Raw genomic sequence first — 22,008 nt, forward strand, 5'->3', positions numbered from 1 at the left:
TGATTAAATAATTTAGTCAAAATGTTAAGAAGGGTGCTAATAGTCTAGATGAAATTTGTTTAGGTGATTACAATATGCATAACCATTTCTATTTAGTAATTAGTGATATTTTTAATAACTACAAGGGATAATATTTTCTAGCATGAAGATAAATCATGGAAGATATTCATAGCTTAGTCACAAAAGAGAAGAACAAAATACTTGTGGTGGGTTTCATTGAGGAAGAAATTAAGAAAATGCACTTTTTTCACTTTATCTAGGAAAGACACCTTGTTTAGATGGTTTTTTTATTACTTTATTTAAGAACTAATGTTTGATCAATTTGGGAACATGTTACATCAAAGAAAAAAGAAGCCAAATAGGCAACAATAGATAGAGATATTTGATTCTGAAGAACAAAATCAAGAGTGAGATAGCAAGTCCTGAATGTATAGCCTGGTAGTAATAGTACTAAAAACTAGGAGAAAGAGACAACATCATTTAACTAAAGAATAGTACTAAAATCAAGAGAAAAGGTAGATTGAGAGCAACTAGAAAGGTCAAGCATATGCTTCTGAGAAATAGATAGCCATAACAATCAAGTAATTATAGAATATTTCTACCCCCTTAGGATCTAAATGAAAATGAGGTAAAGGGAATGTACAATTAAGAAACATATTATTAAATTGAGATAGAATAAGGTCCATGAGGATAGATATATGATTAAACCCAAAGAGTGACCATAAGAAAGTGATATAGTGCCCCAATTGTCTAGAGTTGACCAAGAAATATATGGTATGAAAATTAGGTCAAATCAAGTAGAAAGGTGGTTTAGAAGAGAAATATGTACATTAAAGTAGCTATGAAGTGTAGAAATTATGAAGAAATGAAGAAATGAAGATGCCCTGGTGAAGAGTCGAAGATTAGACCTCAAAAGGTCAGCTAATAGCATAGAAGAGGGCATAATTTCAAAATACAATTTTGAACATCATGATAAACTTGGATTTCAATCTCAAACTGAAAAATGAATCTAGGATGTCAAAATTAAGCCAAAATAGTGTCAAAAGGTTAGATAGATGACAAGCTGTGATGAAGAAGAAGCAAGAGAAGATGAAAACAGTTAGCAAACATGTCTATGAAAGATGAAGAAAGATCTCTCTCCATATGAAAAATGCAAGACTAAGCTAGAATGAGCCTATAAAGAAAGCTAGTGTACAATATAGTTTACTTGCATGCGACACAAAACATTTAGACTCTAATTTCATCATCGAGCGTTATTAGGGACATTGAAAGATCATACAATACTCACTAGTATAACTATGAGGATATGAATATGATCTATATTAGATAGGTATGCAATAATCCAACCTAAGCATCAAACATATGTAGCTCAAGATGACTAATGCAGTTAGATTCCATAAGTTTAGTATAGCTAGATGATGATACATTTGTTGGAATGAGTATATGGGAAAAGGATGATACATTTTTTTGAATGAGTATATGAGAAACAAGATACTGAGAGGGGGGGTGAATCAGGATCTTAAAATTATTGACTTCAAAAAAAAAATCATAAATCCACACCTAATTCATTGTGCTAATCTACCATTAAAACTACAATGCTGAAACATAAATGAAATATATCACATCCATAAAATGTTCCAATACATAACACAATGAAGTAAGGACTCTATCAAGAGGTTTACATAGGCCTATTAAAACCACTCTGATAAGAGATTTAACTTATCTCAATTAATAATAACCAATTTAGTACATGACCCTCAATTTTCTCTGTAAACTAATCTTGGGTCTCCTCTTTGCAATTTCTCTAATACAATCTCCTAATCTAATAACTTTTTTTAGTCCTTCACTACTCTATTTTCTCTCTTTCTAATCTATCTTTGAACTTAGTCTTCTCTCCTTCACATGTGCATAAATCCCATCATTCCTTTCTTCATCCTCACATAATGATAGTCCACAAAATTCTAGGATTAGAATCCTCCTCAAATAGATGTCCTCTAAATATTCTAGATCTTGATCGATGGTTTACACTTTATCTTTTGTCATTTCTATTCCATTTTCTTATTGGTTGAATTGTATGCCTTAGGATCATTACCTTCTAAAATGATGCGTGATAATCTTCTTAGTTGTCTCTACAAACATTAAACATCATATAAAATTCAGCCTAAAGGGTTTAAGTATGTGTTTGTTCTATTACAAACTTATATGTCGAAATTGAACTGCTTGACACTTGAATGCTCTAATGCTCGGTCATGTAGACATCTTCATGCTATGACTTAGCTTCTATATACATGCTTTCTCAATAATAAATAGTTTGTCAATGTACTCAGTCTCAACTATATTGCTCAGCGTATACATCTTCTCTATCACTACTAAATACTCAACAATCACTATCATTCTAAGTTTAAGCATTTCATGCTTGACCTTTACTAGATAACTTAGTCACAATGATGATGTTTTAATCTTTCCTAGTAAATGACCAAGTTTTTGGACACTAATAAAAAACATAGGCTTATAGATCAACAATATCCTCCTTTGACATTAATGGTAAAAATACTTTGTCATGAATACAATAATCATTTCTTTCAAATATGAGCAAACCCATTGGGACCATAGTTTGAAACTGTAAAACCTAATATATGATCTACGATCTCTGATCTTTAATCTATTAATGCTTCTCCTTGTCTTATTCCCTTATATCCTCCCCCTCCCCCCTTTTTTTTTTCATATTCTATCCCCCAAGTTTTTTTCATTGATGGAACTTGGGGCTACTAGGGCTAATTGATACTTATCAAAGAATTGCTGATGACTTGCCACAATACCATCATAGTCTTTATTCAATCTCTCCTTAAGTTGATCCAAAATTTGAAACTAAATCTCTAGCTTGGTACCTAGATCAATGAATCGTTCAATATAAGAAAAATGTATATCTTTCTTCAAAATGTCTTTGGAAATAGATACCACATTCTAAATAGTATTTGTATGTGGAAATAACTATAGTTGAATCAATTTCAACTTTTGCCTCGTCTCTATGTCCTTAGTCATGATCTCGGCTAGCCTCTTTAGATTTGATGTCAAATAATTATATGAAGATGAGCTTGAACTTGTCATCTTGCCCAATATAATTACATTTTCTTTAATGTTTGCATGCAAAAACTATAATGAACATGTAGTATCTATTGTATAGAAATCAATATCACACAATTTCATATGCAATAAATTAATAGCTTCTAAAATTGTTTCCAATTATGTGACTGATGTAGAAATATTGGCTTGTATATGTACAAGATCCTATGAGACTTTCTCTATCACTTATTAATGTTCCATTCTTCTTTTAGACCACTATAATAAATTTTCATTATGGTCTATATCTTTTTTATCAATGTTACCAACTAGATATATTAGCTGATCCAAAATTGTATGTTGATTGTTCAAATCTACCCTTCCAAATGCATCTACAAAAATATTTTTAGAAAGATGTATTAACTACCTTCTCTTCTAGGCTCCCTTTTCAATTTTTCTTTCTTTTCTTTTTGGCTGAACAAGGTTTGTAGCTCTTGCATTTTCTCTCATGTAAGATTGTTCAAACCATACATAGGTAATTTGATTAACTGATCAAGGCTCACTGACTCATCATCCTAATTTGAATGAGTCACATCTTCATATCATGAATGTGTATCACTTGGTAGTGATAATTGTAGTTGTTTTCCTTTTTCACTTGATCTTGATCTTGATTGCTACACTTGTGTATAAATTACCTAATCCATAGGTGTTATAGTTATTTGTTCAGTAACCCTTGCACTTAGGAAATGAATAAGAGATTGAGTAGACTCTTTGTATTTCTATTTTACTTCTTCTATAGATTTAGTGCATGTGCCTATTTCAAAATTTACCTCCTTTTGCAAAATAGGCATACAAGCTAATGGTGAATATATAATTAAAGAATTACTAAGTATTTTGACACTTGTATCCTCTATAACTGATGTTACATCAATATCATCAGTCTTCTTGTTTTCAAGATTTGGATAATATATAATCTATAACAAAATTGGGTTAGTATTGAGTTCCCCTAAAACTTTCATTAAGCCTCAAATTTCCTCTTCTATCAATATATTAGGATTAGGTGGAGGGGTTTTAGTGTCATTTTCTAATGTGACAATCTCTTTTTTTTCACACTGACTAACAAATTGCTGGCTTTCCTTGATCGGCTTGGCCATTTCTTGTTTGTATTCACTTCATTATTATTTATAAAATCTTTAATGGCTATAGACATATGAGTCTTCCCCAAATCTAGCATAGTTTGTGCCAATGTTGTCTCTCTTATTTGTTTCTTAATGGACAATGCCCATTGCCACTTTGCATCTACCCGATTATACAATCGCACTGGAAATCCAACTCCCAACTCTAGGGGTATACTTCTAGACCTAATCATCATGCCCATCAAATCTCCTTCAATATTATCTTGATCAATATTATTCAAAGAATCATAATGAATATCTTTGAATTTCATAACACTTTTAGATTCTCTTAAGTTTTCACATACCTAATCCACATTCATTGGAGGTAGTCTCTTCACTATTTGAATTTTTTTGGGTTCATCAGACTTAGTCTTTTCATCATCTTCCTTCTCCTCTTGTATTATGATTATTTTTCTCCTTGTATTTTCTTGTGTTGCATGCTTTTGTTTTTTAGTCGATTTCTTCTTCTTTGATGAGCTTTCTATGACTTGCTCAGCATGAGTTTGAGATGATTTTCTCCTAGTGATGATCACCTTTCCCTTTGGCTTTTGAGGTGTAAATATTTCTTGCATATTCTTCGTCAAGTTAGCCTTTACCTTAGCTTCAATGGAAACAACCTTTTTCTTCTTTGTGGCCTTAGTCTTCATGACAACAAGTTATTTCCCTTTGCCTTACTTGGACTCTATAGTTTGTCCATACCCTTCTCCTTCTTCCTTATTTCGACCCTTAGCTATCTTTCTCTTTATTTTCTTTCCTTATTTGAATGTACCAAATTTAACGTTCAACTCAATAATTATAGTTTTGTATGTGCCAAATTGTTTGACACTAACATCTACCTCCTCTGCCAAAAGTGTAGTAATTGCTGCAGTGACATCATCTACATTTACTTCATAGGGAATTGGCCTTAGCCATGCTACCATGAGAAAAACTACTTGTGCATACACAAATTTGAACCTACAATAAAACATACTTCATCATAGTACTTGTCCACAACTAACATAGAAATCCTCATTTGATTCCTCATCTTTACCTTGAATTATTCAAATTAGTTGTCCATAATTGCTTCAAAGTTTTCTCCCAATCCCTTGATTAAATCACTACTCTACTCCATAGTTGTTCTATTTTTATCCCAAGCAACTATACCAATGGTAGTGTTGGCTCCTGATTTAATAGTTTTGAAAATGACCAAGAAACTAGACAAATCCATCTAAGGCTAGGAATTTCCTATGACAGATACATCTAACTGTAGTCTTGGGCCAACTATAAGGCATAACTCCTTCTTCACTTCAGGCTCTGCAAGACCTAGGCGGGTTAACCTTGAGGTTTTGAGATATGGTACCAGTGCATTTAAAACTTAAATCTGAACCTATTAATAGTAGATGAAAACCCTTATTTCTCCTAATAATTATGCACTGACATAGATCTACAGTAGCTGAATGTAAATCTACGACATTCATAAGCTAAGTGAGGGCATTCTATTAAGTCCTTCAACATGAGATGGAAAGAACGTTTGATTAATAATATTGAATTCAAAAAAATCCCTAATATGCAGTAGCATGAACAAGTGATCCTGGAAATGATCAGTGCCTTATCTATTGGGCAATTCCATGAATTAATCACATGCATATAGATACCTGATACTTATTTATATATTCAGGTATACGATCTATCCATTCACCTTGTAAATAGACATCCATGTTCAATCTAAATCTCATTCTTACATGATATCCCCATCAATAAACTTGGAACAATGTTGATTCCCCTGAAGCATTTACATAATTACTTGAGTTATAGGCAACAATGAAACAACATACAACCTTAAGGGACTTTAACTATAGCATAAACTCTTTGTTCAGAGATTGTAAAGCTATGAAGATCACTGAGAAAGGAGACAAGAATTAGAATGAAACTAATGAAATTTTTGCTCCTTTGTATTAATTTCCTTGAAACAACACATTTATATGAATGCAATCAAAACATAGAAACACCTAAAAGACCTGAACTATTTGTGTTCTCTTCATTACTGCTATTCATATAAGAAGAATTTGCTGAAAGAAAATATGGTATCACAGTATGGGAACACATCAAAACTAGATCCAAAACATGGTATCACTGTAGTGACTAGTTTTTCTCTAAAGACTAGAATCACTTTGGTTTCTTAGTGACAAAACTGAAACCCTTACAATGAGAAAGAATGAGAGAGATATATGTTGAAGGAATTCCTAGATTGAATCTGCAATCGACATGTGTCCCTTCAGAATTCCTTTCCAAGAAGAAAAAAAGTTTCTCTCTAACTTCTATCTATAACTGAAAATAAAATCCTCATCATTCTGACTCTTCCATGCATAAAGAATCTTAGATATTTGATGATGAGAGAAAGTAATTGATTTTAGATGTTAAAGAAAATGCACAAGGTAAAAGTAACAAATCAGTTGAAAATGGCCTGTAAAATGCAAGAAAACTTATTAAGCTTGATTTTCTTCACATTCAGATTCCAAAAGGTCTTCAAAACTGCCCTATAACTGATCTTGATGCTTCATGATGAAATCTGGTCATTTCACTGAGAAGGCCATGGGAATTACAAAATTTCTTAAAGCACGAACCAATGAATACCTTTGCATAATCTGACTCCATATCTAAAAAATTTGGATTCTCCTAGTTTTGACGGTATATGATAAGGCATACTTTGTATAAAAAATGCCTCTGTTATGGCCATTTGAAATTCTTATGTTTGAACTGTGGCTTTGCATTAAAAATGAAATTTTTAAAAAAGTATATAGTCTAAACTATATAAAAATTCAAATTCATTTAAATTTTTCATTTCATGCATTTGTCCTCTTTGAACTTTCATTTTTTTTTCAATATCTTCTTTCTGCCCACCCTGCGACTTGTCTATTTTCCACTGGCAACAACAATATTTGAGATTTTTTAATTAATTATGATATATCATTCCTGTAACCCCAGAACACTTTTGTTCCTTCATTCTTGCCTATACGCTGCCTTTGAAGCGTAACACTGGAAGCTCTGGAAAATTCATTTGCGACCATATGATGAATGCTGCCCTTTACGCTTTTACGCTCATGCATATCATCGCAAGTTCATTATAATGACTTTACGCTCACATGGGCATTTCAAATCCTATAAGCCCAGAGCCTTGCAATTTGGTATTCCCAACCATATAGGGTCCAATTCATGTATCACTGGAGAGCTTGGAAAATTGTTTTATGCCCACGCACGGAGAGCTCTTCTTTCCCGTAGAATCGTGAAGGCTTAATTTTTACTCTCCGCTCTTACATTGAGCATAACACCGGAGAGGGTTTGAAAACATCTCACACTCATACACGAGCTTGGTCTCACGTTCTTATGAATGCTCAGTCAAAATTTATAGTCTTTGACCCCATAGGCCACTCCACAAGATGGGTCGGCCTCAAAAGCATGTGTGTCATTACACACGAAGAGGATTGTTTGTTTCCATATAAAACTAGTTTAAACACTTGTCTCATGCCAAAAGTGGGATAAAGGCTTGAGACTTTTCCTCTTGCATGTGCGCAACTCTTCCTTCAAACTGCGGCATCCTCCACAACACCTCGATGGACAGTTCCTTTTCTTCTAGCGTGATCCTGCTCCAAACTTGTGATTGACTAGCTTCCTTTGGCTGCGGATTGCCCTCTGCTTGGCGACTTCATTTTTTTAATTCATGAGCTCCCTCCTCTACCAAGTCAACTACCTCCTTCTTTATCATTGCCAAAGTTTTCTCTTTGTTGGCTATGGGTTGTCTTGCTTTCTTACGTGTTCTCTTGCGTGAGGCTTTCTAAGATGCCTCTGACAAATCGAGCTCCCCTGCTCACAATGATGGCCCTTTGACTGCGGATTCCTACTTTGCTTTGTTTTAATTTATCTATGCATCTTCAAACATTTTAAAAGCAGAGTCACCATTAGCCATTTGTGTGAGCTAATCCCTGCCACTAGCATCTCACTATGTGCTTATCTTTCTCTTGCCATGCTCGACACTAGTTCTTATGGCTTGAATAGCCTTTTCTTTAGCGGCAACATCTTCTCACTTATGTCTCCCTGGGTGGACGACCTCCCTCCTTGTCGCTGGTGTCTTTTTCATTATGAAGGCACTGTTGAGAACACTATGTTGGGACTCAAAATTGCTTTCCCGATTTTGAGTACCATTAAGAAATTTCAGCCCTATAAACGCTTTCAAATGCCTATCTACCTGGTTATCAAGTTGAGACCTAAGAGGTGTTCAATGCTTCTAGCACCTTCCATTTAGCCTTTCTAAGTGTTCCATGAAGTTAAATTGTCATTCTAAACCATTTCGTGAGGTCTCATTTTAAGCATTTGTCAAATCTACATTTTACCCTGTGTTAAACAACGATAGGAAGCTATGTTTGCAATCAAATAACTTGCACCTAGAAATTTTTTAGGACTCACCGCTTTGGGAGTGTCTAGTATCCATAACTAAGAACCTATATTTTAGAATTCAAGCCATTTCAAGTTCATTTGACTAGGTTTTGAATCCCTCAAAGTTGGTAGTTTACTATTTTCACACATTTGCAAATTGCACGCATTTCTCGGAAGCCTTGTTTGATGAGTTATAACTTTTGACCAGTTGATCCAAATGATGAAATTCATTTTGCGTTGCATTATAGATGTTAGAGACTTGTTATGTTTCAATTTTTAAGTCTTGAAAAATCCTTTTAATTAGTTTTCAACCCCGATACCAATTGTAATTTGTAACTTTTACTGGTGTCACCATTTGCAGATTGTTTAGTGCCCCTGTTTGTGATGTTATAACTTGAAATCTGTGATTGATAAAATCAGATGGATTGTACCATTGTGTTGTCCTTTGAAAGAACTTTAAGTGTGCAAATTTGCAAGCTTTGACGAATCCATTCACACTTTTTCAGGTCATTTCGATTCGCAAAAAATAACTTTCTGCCATTGTTTCCACTCTGCAAAATCCAAGTGGCCTACTTTGACCAATCACTATTTGCGCCCAGTTATTTTTCATGAGCCCAACTCACAGATCCATATTGTCCTTATGAAAGAGAACCAATGCCCCAAGTTTCATTTCCCCAAGTGCCACTTTACACTATTTTTGAAGCCAATTCTGAACCCAATTTAGTGTTTTCTGACATTTTTTTTGCAGGAAGTTGTGAAAGGTCAACTTTGATAGCGAATATCTTTTGACTTCAAATTCATCATGAGATGAGATTTGAAAGGGGTAAAAGTGTGTGGAACAAGGAATCGGTGTGTCAGTTTTTAGAGCCTGGTTATCTGTTCAGGTCAGTTTTTAAAGCCAACCAAGAAGCCCTCTTAGCAAAAAGTTGAAAGTTGCAGATAAGTGATAAAATAAGTTTCGAATGATCATTCAGTGGTCAAATTTGATTCTAATCAGTCTCAGATGGTTTGTGAGTCAATTTTGCAATTCAGTTGTCCGAAAACAAATTTTTTTTTTTAGTCAAACTCACTTTTAAGGCCCAACTAGTTTTCACCTAATTGATAAAAAATGATGGGTTTGACAATGTATCAGTAGTGGTGACTTTGATTTCATGTAACCAGTTTAGAAGTGATACTTGAAATAAGTAGAGAGGGCTAGATATCGTAAACACAAGTTGCTACTGTGTGCTATTGACCCATTTGAAAACCTGATGGTCAAACCTGCACAATAAATGAAAAGTATATTTGCATTAAAGCCAATCCTTTGGTCTAGTTTTCCTGATGAAATGCCTACATAGGTCTTAGACAAGAGGAAAAAACTTTTAGTTGATAGAACAACATGGTGGCTAGATAAATGCCTTCCTTTGCGACCTATTATGGAAGTCTAAAGAATTTTTTCAGAGCTTTAAAGTTTCAGGGGCTTTGGAATTGTTCTTAAGGTTTGCAAGTCAATTGGTGGGAATTTACATGTAATGATAAGAATCTTGCTAGAGGATAAACTACAAGGTATCAGTGGACTTGGCTTACCAGAAGAGGTACTACAAAGAGTTGTAGTTGGTGCTGCCTCAGGAAGGTCCAAAACTCGTGTAGAAGGAGGGAGCAGCCATAAACTCTAGCGCATAAACAACAAGTTGCAGTCAAAAGAAAAAGCCATTGTTTGAAGGTAAAGACAACATGTTAAAAGGGAAACAAGGCGCCGGGTTAAAGGAAAAGAACATAGTTTCAGAAACCAAGTTCACACCAGCTCATGTCAAAAGAGTCTGCAGTTAAAGAAGGACAGATCCAAATGTGAGATAAAGTTGTTGAAAGTGAGGGGAATCTCCATGCATGAGAGGAGCAATTCCTTTGAAAGTAGAGTCCACACCATGAAGATGCACAAGGAGGAAAAGTTTTAAAAGCGGTAGTGACAGGGTAGAAGCCCCACGTGAATGAGGTAGCAGGCGCATTAATGAGCATTAATAGCACACAAAAGAGACCCGCGGTCTTTTAAAGGAAGTTTTCAGTGTTTTGAAGTGAACCCACTTGATTAAAGAACAACTAGCCTTTTGAACATGAAGCTTCTAACACATCAAAGGTGCAGTTAATGGAAAACTGAAACCTATAATAATCAACATAAATATAATTCAAATCTTTTAATCTAACGTGATAATGAACAACATAAAACTAAGAGCCCCATGTGAAGGACTACCCACAATGGTGGTTTTGTCTGCAACGATGGAGAGGAAAATGATTATTTTCAATGAGAATTGAACTCATGACCTCCTGCTTACTAAGCGGATGCTCTAGCCAACTGTAAACTGAAGGTTCGTAGTTCGAACCTACCTGGAGGCATTCCAAAAATTATTTGCACGCAACGCCTTTTCTTCACCAGTCAATTATACAATTTCACAAGTCAAATTGTACTCTGGTTATGAGTTTTTAACTTGTCAGGTTTTAGGTGTGCTGCCATAAGATCAATAATTTGTGATGCTTATCAAGTGATGTGCATTAGAAGTTTCTACACAACACATAACAAGTCTCATAAATCCAACCTCGTTGGTGAGCCTCCACCTCAAATCCTCCCAAGAACTTTTAAGACAAACAAGCTTGCTCAGGTAAAGTTTTGAAAAGGAAAGAGATCCATTCTGACAAGGGAATCCTCTTGCCATTAAAATAGACAAGTCACCAGTGGAAAGAGGAAAGCCACAAATCTAAACAAAGATTGCACATGCAAACCAAAGAGATCATCAGTCCAAGCTATAGCATTTCATGAGGTTTTGAAACAAAATAAAAAAATCTTGGAAGTCCACGTTAGAAGTGGATGCTGGCTTGGAGGGAATCATGCACTCTACATAAAACAAAGCCACCAGTTAATCAAGAGGAACCCGCAGCAATCGAAAGAAGCTAGAGTTAAGGCAAAAAAGTATAGAGGCCAAAATAAATCTGGGAGCCTTTATCCCACATTCACTGGGCGTGAGTTATTTTAGAGGGTTAAATACAACTACACACCAAAACAGAATGTCATACAAGTCAGTGGTTTTTATAAGCCAAGGCTAATATGAGTAGGTCATAGCTGGTGCGAGGAAGGAGCGAAATTTTGAACAAAGGAGCTCATGTGATGATGTGGCACAAAAATGAAGATCGCACCATACGTCGCCATGTGTTCGGATCCATGGGTGGCGCACACCTATATTTCTAAGTTGCTCATGGGTTAAATAAAGCGAGAAAGTAGAATTGCACCATGTGGCAGTGTGGGAGCCCAAACACGATTAGTTGGCACAGATAAGCAGGTTCAAGGCAGATGCGGAGGATGTTGCCACGTGGTAGATCTTGTGGTAAGCACATTTTTGTAAAAATAAGTTGTGCCTCAATTAAATATTGTAGGAATGCAGGCAGTTGACAAGTGGCAAGCGAGGCCCAAGTCGGTGGTGAAGTGGCACTGATGTGATAGGTGATAAAGCAATTAGGTGGCCAATAGAATCATGCCACATGATAGCCCGAGTGGTGCCTAGTGGACCTCATGAGGAAAGGGGAAAATTTTAGAATAAAAATATAATTTTAAATTATTTTTTTAAAGAGAATTGCATGTACAAAAGCTTTTTAAATTCAAAAGGATTTTATGCTAAATTTGGCACTTTGGGAATTATTTTAAGTTTTTGAATTTTCAAGTTGCAATTCAGAGTCATATAGCAAAAGGGGACATTTTCAAACTGATATTTTGGGGGTTTTCGGAAGGCAAAATAGGCAATGTTATATACCGTTGGAATCGTGAGAATTTAAACTTTTTGGTTTTGGAAACAGTTTTTGCATAGGAAGCAGTTCATTCAAGATACATGAGGTTTTCCTTTAGAATTACAGATTTTAACCAAATTCAGGTATTGAAGCTCAGTTGTGATTTCCAGTGAGCTAATTACCTGAATGTGGGTAAAGAAAATATAGTTGGGGTTGATCTTGATCACATCTAAGTCAGTTAGATGCGAATTTCACTAGCACTTTATGAAGTGATCAAACATTTTGGTGATTCAAAAAATTTCATCATTGAACTAAGATATTTAGAAGTTTGTTACAAGCTAATGATGAAATTAAATCAGATCAGATGGGTAAAGAAATGAAAGAGGCTTTCAGTTGCAAAAGATCGAATTCCAAGTGGACAGATGTCAGTTACAGATTCAATCCGAGAATTCACCTTTGTCTATATCTTTCTTTTTTTTCTGTCATTGTGTTGGTTCCAAATTTTTTTATTGAGAAACCAATAGGTTAGTAGTTTTCTCTAGGTAATACCAGCAGGGTTCCAATGTTTTATTGTGATACCACATTCCTCAGCAAATTTCTCTTGTATGAACAGCAATAGGATGGTTAATACAGCAAGTTTTGATATGTTAGGTTTCTCTATGTTTTCATTTCATGCATATGGTTGTATTGTTTCAAAGAATTAATAAAAAGAATACAGAGATTTCATCAGTTTCATCTTGAATCTTGTCTCCTTTCTTAGTAAGCTTCAATGTTTTACGATCTTTGAACAAAGAGCCTAGGTTGTAGTTGCAGTCCCTTAAGGCTGTATGATGTTCTATTATTGCTTATAACTCAAGGGGTTGTGTAAGTGCTTTGGTAAATCAACAGGGTTGCAAGTTTATTAAGGGGGATATCAGGTAAGAATGAGGTTTAGATTGAGCACAAATGTCTATTTACAAGTTAAATAGATAGATTAAATATCTGAATATATGTATAAGTAACAGATATCCATATGTATGCATTTGATTCATGGATTTTTTCAATGAATTAGGCAGTGATCAACTAGAGGATCATTAGTTTCTTATTGCTGCATATTTGAGGGTTTGTTGAAATCAACATTATTAATTAAATGTTCTTTCCATTTGATTTTGAAGGACCTAAATGTTTAACCTTCACTTAGCTTGTGAATATTCTAGATTTGCATTTAGTTACTGTAGATCTATGTCATTTCATGAGTTACCAGGAGATATAAGGGTTTCATTTGCTTAATAGATTCAGGGATATGTTTTGCACTGGTATGGTATCAATTGAATCTGAGGTATACCCGCCTAGGTTTTGCAGAGCTTGAAGTGCAAAAGGAATGTAGCCTTATAGTTGGCCTGTTGTCAGAAATGGCATGTTGAAAATGGGAGTTAGCTGCCCCTAGATATGTCAATTTCTCAGTGGGATAATTGAAAACCCTCCAGGGTTTTCAAACACCAACAAAATGGCAACTCTGTTAGTGACTGTATTGAATCAGATTTAAGACAAACCTTGCGAATTTGAAAAGAGGAGATTCAATACAATAGGAGAAGTGCATTAAAAAGTTTCAGCAATAAGTTCTCTAATGTTCTTTCTAGTTTTGTTACTCTAAATCATGCACCCCAATATGTTTTATTCATTTGTAGTAGTATTCTTCAAGATTGAATACATATTGTGTTGTTACTAGGTGTTATTTTAAATCAATTTAGTCGAATGTGGTTTTCAGAGTACTGCTGTAATTTCAGAGTCAAAATGTTCAAAAAAGAGGTTTCTCTCTTTACAATGTTTTAAATTCTACAAATTATCAATTCAGATCTGTAGTGTTATGAATCATGTTTTGAATCTTTCCCACAATAGTGAGCAGCAACTCTATCTAAAGGATCTCTGAACTAGTGTAGATCAGTTGTATAATTGCTTTCAAAGAGTTTTCAGTTGAAATAAGTAGATCTGAAAGTTGTGTGAATTTTCAAGCAAGAAGAGAGATCTATATAAGTTTATGACCAATAAGTTTCAAAGTGTTGTTTGATTTTTTGTTAAAAGTTTTTGAAATGATAAATGCGAATCATTGTTGTGATTTTATTTCTCTCCTCAAGGAGATGGCGACTCTGTAAGGTTATGATTAGCGGTGTGAGGAATTCATGTTAGCACTAGGTCAATCAGCAGATCAGTGGTTTCATGCAACAACATTACTAAAGGTATTCTCATTTGCATGCATTTTCTTTTCATGAAAATTGTTTGTTATACAAGTGTGTTCTTTGTCAAGTGAAGTTTCAGTAGTGAGAAGAGGAGAATGGTTTTAAGGTTATACATTTCATTAGATCAGTTTCAGTTGGTTGTTTTTAAAGTGGTGAAGTGTATTTTAGAAGTTGAAATGGGTAGAAGGGTATAGATCTGCTACAAAATATAAATCAGAAGTTGAGGTTCAAATTTGTTAAGAATGTCAAGATTCAATTCACCTAGGATGCAACTAGTTAATGAAGTGCCTAGATCCATTTCTACCAAGTGGTATATGACATTGAATTTTAATGGTATTCATAGTTTCCCAAATGTCATTCCGAATGACATCCAAAATAAATTGCCTAAGTTTAACAGGAACCATATTGTTTCAGCTAGTCATCATGTTGAGTTGTTCATTGATTTGATGGGTGACTACGAAATTGCTCATGAGGAGGTGCACATGAAGCTACTTGTTCAGACCTTAGAAGGTGATGCTAGAGACTAGTTTTCTTTTCTACCAGCTTGTTTCATTTCATCTTGGAGTGAGTTGCATTCCTCCTTCATGGAGCAATTTGGAGAATGGGTAAGCATGTCTGATTCTTATGATAAGTTTTTCAAGATCCACATTGGGAGTGATGAACTTGTGCCTCAATTTAATATCAGATTTTCTAGAAGTTTGAATGATATCCTTGAGAGTTACAGACCTGATGATCAAATGTGTTTAGCTATATATTTTGATGCATTTGATAAGAAAATGAGTTACCTATTAAGGGATAAAAAACCTAAGACTTTGCATCAGGCATTCATGATGGTGATAGAGATTGAGAATAACATAAAATATGGCTTAACCCAGAGCCACTTCTCTAGAAATGTTTTTCAGCAAGATGAGGTGCAAAGAACAAATCAAGGTCATATAGAATGTTCAATTTCAGATAAAAAAATAAGTACCCCTGTTGTTGTAAATAGTTTTGTTGAAGATTCAGAAATAAAAACATGTGAACATGAAATCTCTTTGTTGCAAAGAAGAAATGATTCCATTCATGCTAAATTGAATGCACATGTTTATGGTATTACAATAGTGAATGATAGAGTTGATTCACTTGATGAGTTATGCATGCAGGATATAAATCTAGTCATTCATTTTCCCATTGATGATTTGCATTATGTTGAAAACATAACGAATCAGGAAGAGGAAAGGTATTCATCTCGGTATGAGGATGAAGAGGCTGGAAGTTATCTCTCTGATCACAAATTTGATGTAGCTGATCCGACATGCCATGCAGAGATGAAACAAGATGAAGAATGTAAATCACATGTATCTCAGTCATAGTTAGAAGAACATAGTGCATATGTTTATAATGCTTCAGAAATGGATGATAATATACATTCAGTTGATCAATCGGATATCTAAGAAATGAATTATCTTATTGAGAGATTACATCATGTTGAAAGCATTATTAGATATGAAGTTGAAAGACAATCATATCAATGCGAGTATGATAAAGATGGGAGTCGTCTTTCAAGTGATAATGAAGTTGTTGATCCAATGTATTATGAAGAAGCATCATATGAAGCTGATGATGAGAGTTATTACTCGAGTCAAGGAGAGGAAAGTGCTACTGTGTGTCCATCTTCATGTGAGTTAGATGCAGATTGGGAAGAAGAGAGCAATGATGGAAGTGAGTGCTCTTATGTCAGTAAAGGTATGAATTCTTTTCTTAAATTTGAAAGTGAATTTCTAGTTCAGAATTGTGCAAATCAGCTTGAGGTTGAAAGTTGTGAAGAAGATTTGTCTACACAATATGAGGATAAATAAATTGTTTATAAGGATGGATTACCTAATTGTGTAGATAAATGTCTTGAGAATGAATGTAGTGATGATCAGTATATAAGTGATTCTCAGATCAATGCATCAACGCCTATTGGTAAGATAGATATGGATTTGTTTACAAGACATTTGAATTACCTACATGAAGACAGTGAAAATAATATTGATTCATATTTTGCATGCTTTGTTGATGGAGTTAATGGTTTGTCTTTGGGTGATGATTCTAATTTTTCTTCACATGCTGAAAGTTTCCGTGAAGATGGAATGTGTAGTGAATTTAAAGTATATACTAATGTTTTGTATGATGAAGATTGTGATAATGATCAACCCATTTTTTGTCAAGATGTTCAAAAGGGGTCATTACATGGAATTGTCAACCCACTGTTTGAAGAACACATGGAATTTCCAGATCTAGTTGAGAATGAGTTTAATGATGATACTTTATCCTACTACTATGAGAAATCAAATTGTTCTTCTTCCGAATATGACAGTGAGTATGATCATGAAATTGCATCTAATTATGATAACAAGGTGTTTGATGAGACAGTTATTTAAAATCTACCTACACCTTGTAAGGATTTTTATGATGAATATTTTAATATGACTAATCCATTTTCTGATTGTGAAGAATCATTGAGAGACTTCGGGTTAGTTTTAGATTCTGACATTGATGATATATGTGAGTACAAGTCGGAGTGCTCATTTGAATATCATCCAGTTATGCATAAGGATACACATTTTCAAGATATGTGTGATCCCTTTCCCCAAGTTGAATATGAAGCCTTCATAGTCGAGAATGATAGCATGCACGAGTCATTAAATGAAGAGAGATTTTAGTTTTAGTCTGATATGTTTAAGCATGCTGATAAGAACTTTTATGATGAGCAAATGGTTGAAGATGAAGTAAGTTTCTATATGCATTGTGAAAGTCAGGATGTTGATTTTGTTTTGCCAAGTGATTTGTTATATTATGATAATATGATTGGTGAAACTGATAGGAGAAGTAATTTTAGTTTACCTCATGAAAGTTTAGATGAGAATTATGTTTATGATAGAGGTAAATAGTTTTGTTGAAGTTCGTTGGCCCGGGGCCATCGTGTGTACATAATCTTGGTAGTTGTAGTCATTTCCCTATTTTTAATAAAGCTATTCGAGAGAAGTTTTTGTTGTCTTGTGAGTGGTTTGCTTCTACCAGAGATCTAAAATCTTGCCATGACCACAAGGGACATGCATCCCTAGACAGAGCCACTATTGGGACTCAAAATTGCTTTCCTAATTTTGAGTACCATTAAGAAATTTGAGCCCTATAAACGCTTTTAAATGCCTATGTACCTAGCTATCAAGTTAAGGCCTAAGAGGTTTTCAATGCTTCTAGCACCTTGCATTCAGCATGTCTAAGTGTTCCATGAAGTTAAATTGTCATTTTGAACCATTTCGTGAGGTCTCATTTTAAGCATTTGTCAAATCTGCATTTTACCCTTAGTGTTAAACAGCGAAAGGAAGCTATGTTTGCAATCGAATAAATTGCACCTAGAAATGTTTTAGTACTCACTACTTTGGGAGTGTCTAGTATCCGTACTTGAGAACCTATGTTTCAGATTTCAAGCCATTTTGAGTTCATTTGACTAAGTTTTAAATCCCTCAAAGTTGGTAGTTTAATATTTTCACACATTTGCAAATTGCACACATTTCTGGGAAGCCCTGTTTGACGACTTATAACTTTTGACCAGTTAACCTAAATGATGAAATTCATTTTGTGTTGCATTATAGATGTTAGAGACTTTTTATGTTTCAATTTTTAAGTCTTGACGTATCCTTTTGATCAGTTTTCAAATGCGATTCCAAACGCAATTTGTAACTTTTACTGGTGTTAGCATTTGTAGATTGTTTAGTACCCCTATTCATGATGTTATAACTTGAAATCCATGATTGGTTAGATCAAATGGATTGTACCACTATGTTGTCCTTTGAAAGTACTTTAACTGTGCAAATTTGCAAGCTTTGACGAATCCATTTGCACACTTTTTTAGGTCATTTCCATTCACAAAAAATCACTTTCTGCCATTGTTTCCACTCTGCAAAATCCAAGTGGCCTACTTTGACCAATCACCATTTACACCCAGTTATTTTTCATGAGCCCAAATCATAGATCCATAATTTCCTTATGACAGAGAACCAATGCCCCAAGTTTCATTTCCCCAAGTGTCAGTTTACCATGTTTTCGAAGCCAATTTTCAATCCAATTTAGTATTTCCTGACATGTTTTCTTGTAGGAAGTTCTAAAAGGTCAACTTTGACATCGAATATCTTTTGACCTTGAATTATTCATGAGATGAGATTCGAAAGGGGTAAAAGTGTGTGGAATAAGAAATCAGTGTGTCAGTTTTCAGAGCCTGGTTATCTGTTCGGGTCAGTTTTTAAAGCTAACCGAGAGGCCCTGTTAGCATAAAGTTGAAAGTTGCAGATAAGTGATAAAATAAGTTTTGAATGATCAGTCAATGGCCAAATTTGATTCTAATCAGTCTCAGATGGTTAATGAGTCAATTTTGCAATTCAGTTGTCTGAAAACAAAAAAAATTTTTAGTCAAACCCACTTTTAGGGCCCAACTAATTTTCACCTGATCGATAAAAAATGATGGGTTTGAAAAAGTATCAATAGTGGTGACTTTGATTTCATGTAACCACTTTAGAAGTGATAGTTGAAATAAGTAGAGAGGGCTAGATATGATAAATACAAGTTGCTACTGTGAGCCATTGACCCATTCGAAAACCTGATGGTCAAACCTGCACAATAAATGAAAAGTATATCTGCATTAAAGCCAAACCTTCGATCTAGTTTTCCTGATGAAATGCTTGCATAGGTCTTAGACAAGAGGAAAAAACTTTTAGTTGACAGAACAACACTGTGGCTAGATGAATGCCTTGCTTTGTGACCTATTATGGAAATCTAAAGAATTTGTTCAGAGCTTTGAAGTTTTAGGGGCTTTGGAAATTTTCTTCGGGTTTGCAAGTCAATCTGGTGGGAATGTAGATGTAATGATAGGAATCTTTCCAGAGGATAAACTACGAGGTATCAGTGGACTTGGCTTACCAGAGGAGGTACTAAAGAGAGTTGCAGCTGGTGCTGCCTCAGGAAGCTCCAAACCCGTGTAGAAGGAGGGAGCAGCCATAAACTCTAGCGCATCAACAATAAGCTGTAGTCGAAAGTAAAAGCCATTGTTTGAAGGTAAAGACAGCATGTTAAAAGGGAAACAAGGCGCCATGTTAAAGGAAAAGAACATAGTTTCAGAAACCAAGTTCACGCTAGCTCATGTCAAAAGAGTCTGTAGTTAAAGAAGCATAGATCCAAATGAGAGATAAAGCCATTGAAAGGATGGGAATCTCCATGCATGAGAGGAGTAATTCCTTTGAAAGCAGAGTCCACACCATGAAGATGCACGAGGAGGAAAATTTTTAAAAGCAGCAGTGGTAGGGGAGAGTCCCCACGCAAATGAGGTAGCAGGCGCATTAATGAGCATTAATCGCACACAAAAGAGACCCATAGTCCTTTAAAGGAAGATGTCAGCGTTTTGAAGTGAGCCCACGTGATTAAAGAACAACTAGCCTTTTCAACAGCTTCTAATACATCCAAGGTGCAATTAATAGAAAACTAAAACCTATAATAATCAACAAAAATATAATTCAAATATTTTAATCTAACGTGATAATCAACAACATAAAACTAAGAGCCCCATCTCAAGGACTGCCCGCAATGGTGGTTTTGTCTGCAATGATGGAGAGGAAAATGATTGTTTTCAATGAGAATTGAACTCATGACCTCCCGCTTACTAAGCAGATGCTCTAGTGAACTATAAACTGAAGGTCCATAGTTCGACCGTACTTGGAGGCATTCCAAAGATTATTTGCACGCAGCGCCTTTTCTTCACCAGTCAATTATACAATTTCACAAGTCAAATTGTACTCTGGCTATGAGGTTTTAACTTGTCAGGTTTTGGTTGTGCTACCATAAGATCAATAATTTGTGATGCTTATCAAGTGACGTGCATTAGAAGTTTCTACACAACACATAACAAGTCTCATAAATCCAACCTCGTTGGTGAGCCTCCACCTCAAATCGTCCCAAGAACTTTTAAGACAAACAAGCTTGCTCAGGTAAAGTTTTGAAAAGGAAAGAGATCCATGCTGACAAGGGAATCCTCTTGCCATAAAAATAGACAAGTCACAGTGGAAAGAGGAAAGCCACAAATCTAAACAAAGATTGCACACGCAAACCAAAGAGATCATCAATCCAAGCTATAGCATTTCATGAGGTTTTGAAACAAAATAAAAAAATCTTGGAAGTCCACGTTAGAGGTGGATGCTGGCTTGGAGGGAATCATGCACTCAATATAAAAACAAAGCCACCAGTTAATCGAGAGGAACTCGCAGCAATCAAAAGAAGCTACAGTTAAGGCAAAAAAGTATAGAGGCCAAAATAATTCTGGGAGCCTTTATCCCACATTCGCTGGGCATGAGTTATTTTAGAACTTTAAATACAAATACACACAAACATATAGTGCCTAACAAGTCAGAGCATTTTATAAGGCAAGGCTAATGCGAGTGGGTCCTAGCTAGCGTGAGTAAGGAGAAAAATTTTGAACAAAGGAGCTCATGTGCTGATGTGGCACAAAAAATGAAGATCGCACCAGATGCCGCCATGTGTTCGGATGCAACGGTGGGCACATGCCTACATTTCTAAGTTGCTCACAGGTTAAATAAAGTAGGAAAGTGAGACTGTGCCATGTGGCAGCGCGAGAGCCAGACGCAATGAGATAGCGCAAACAAGCAGGTTCAAGGTGGATGTGCAAGATGCTGCCACGTGGTAGATCCTGTGGTAAGCACATTTTCACAAAAATAAGTTGCACCCCAGTTAAATATTGTGGGAATGCGGGCAGTTCACAAGTGGCAAGCGGGGCTCGAGTTGGTGGTGAAGTGGCACTAACATGATGGGTGATAAAGAAATTAGGTGGCCAATGGAATTGTGCCACGTGGCAGCTCAAGTGGTGCCTAGTGGACCTCATGAGGAAAGGGGAAAATTTTAGAATAAAAAAAATATTTAAATTTTTATAAATAAAAGAATTGCACGTACAAAAGCTTTTTACATTCAGAAGGATTTTATTCGAAAGTTGGAACTTTAGGAATTATTTTAAATTTTTGAATTTTCAAGTTGCAATTCAAAGTCATATAGCAGAAGGGAGCATTTTCAAACTGATATTCTGGGGGTTTTCGGAAGGCAAAATAGGCAATGTTATATATCGCCAGAATCATGAGAATCTAGATTTTTTGGTTTTGGAATCAATTTTTGCACAGGAAGTAGTCTGTTCAAGTTACATGAGGTTTTCCTTCAAAATTCCAGATTGCAACCAAATTTAGGTATTGAAGTTCAACTGTGATTTCCAGTGAGGTAATGAATTGAATGTGGGTAAAGTATGGTGAAAATATAGTTGGGGTCGATCTTGATCACATCTAAGTTAGTTAGATGCGAATTTCACCAACACTTTATGAAGT

Source organism: Cupressus sempervirens, chromosome 8 (genome assembly GCF_028749045.1).
Source record: "Cupressus sempervirens isolate cs-2001-9-10 chromosome 8, ASM2874904v1, whole genome shotgun sequence".
Taxonomy (NCBI): Eukaryota; Viridiplantae; Streptophyta; class Pinopsida; order Cupressales; family Cupressaceae; genus Cupressus; species Cupressus sempervirens.